Genomic DNA, 793 nt, shown 5'->3' on the forward strand with positions numbered 1-793 from the left:
GCCTCTTGCCAGCTCCCCCTTGGCTCACATTGAGTGAGTAATTTGTCACTGCCCTGCCACTGCAAGACCATGGATGTCCCTCCTTTCCCTCTCCATCTCCCCATGGAGGGCTTGGACCTGCTGTTCATCCCTGCACACCCCTGGATAATCCCTATTGTAAAATATAGGCATCCCCTACCAGGGGAGAGAATGATCTATTTGACTTTATCTTGTTAGAAGGTTAATTTATTCCTTGATTATACTATACTATATTAAAGAATACAAAAAAGATACTTACTGAACGCTAAAAAGATAATAATGAAAACTCCTGACTCTTTCCAGAGTCCTGAAACAGCTTGGCCAATGAGTTTAAACAACTCACGCTGCAGTTTAATTCAGCAATTACTTTGGGTAAAACAATCTTTAAAGACACTCCATGTGAGCACAACGCAGGAGAAGCAAATGAGATAAGAATTGTTCTCTTTTTCTCTGAGGCTTCTTGCTGCCTTTCAGCTCCCCAGGAGAAAAACCCTGGGTGAAAGAATTATGTTCAGGGATTGTGAATGCCACAAATCCCCTGTCCCCTGTCTTCTCCACAGAGATGAGCACCACCTGATGAGCTCTCCTTACACCCTGTATCCCTCCTTGCTAGGGCTTACCCCCATCCCACACTTTTCCCTGGAGCCCTCCCTGAGTGATCCCTGCCCGTGGGTGACAAGGTCCGTTCTGGCAGGGATGCAGCTCTGGAAAAGCTGCTCCTGGTGTGCTGGCTCTGCTCTCCCCCGGCGTGCAGAGATGGAAGGGAGTGCCTGTA

Source organism: Geospiza fortis, unplaced genomic scaffold (assembly GCF_000277835.1).
Source record: "Geospiza fortis unplaced genomic scaffold, GeoFor_1.0 scaffold506, whole genome shotgun sequence".
Taxonomy (NCBI): Eukaryota; Metazoa; Chordata; class Aves; order Passeriformes; family Thraupidae; genus Geospiza; species Geospiza fortis.